Source organism: Salmo salar, chromosome ssa25 (genome assembly GCF_905237065.1).
Source record: "Salmo salar chromosome ssa25, Ssal_v3.1, whole genome shotgun sequence".
Classification (NCBI taxonomy): domain Eukaryota; kingdom Metazoa; phylum Chordata; class Actinopteri; order Salmoniformes; family Salmonidae; genus Salmo; species Salmo salar.
Window position 1 is genome coordinate 22,872,425 of NC_059466.1, and position 547 is coordinate 22,872,971.

Below are 547 nucleotides of genomic sequence, written 5' to 3' on the forward strand. Positions count from 1 at the left end.
AGGAAATCACAAAATAATTGCATTTACAAGATGCATGTACATGACATGACGTACTGTATCTACATTTAAAGTAACTGTCCAGTGTTTCCAGATTTCTATGAAATAAGACCTATAATTAATTACAATATGAGTGAAATCGTTTTCCTTCCACTTTTTTAAATTATGTATGATTAAAAAGCAGCTTTTCTGTGTTGGAATGGTGTGGGTGTACCCCAACAACAGAATGGTGTGGGTGTATACTGGTCCATAAAAATATTAATGCAAGTAGACCGCTGATTGGCCAGCTCATCCTCATCAGGAAATAGTAAGCATTTTTTAAATGCCTGTTTGAGATATAGGTTTGAGGTTGGGGTTTTCTACAATGTATGCTTTGGCCACAAGTACCAGTATAGGATAGGACAACATTATTTGAATATGAGTTAACAGAATATGAACTTTTAAAAGTGAGATTTTCACTGGACAGTTACTTTAAGCATAATCTCTAATAAATGCAGGCCTTCTGTCAAATGCAATGAAATCCAACCCGTATTACAGTATTCACGCAGTG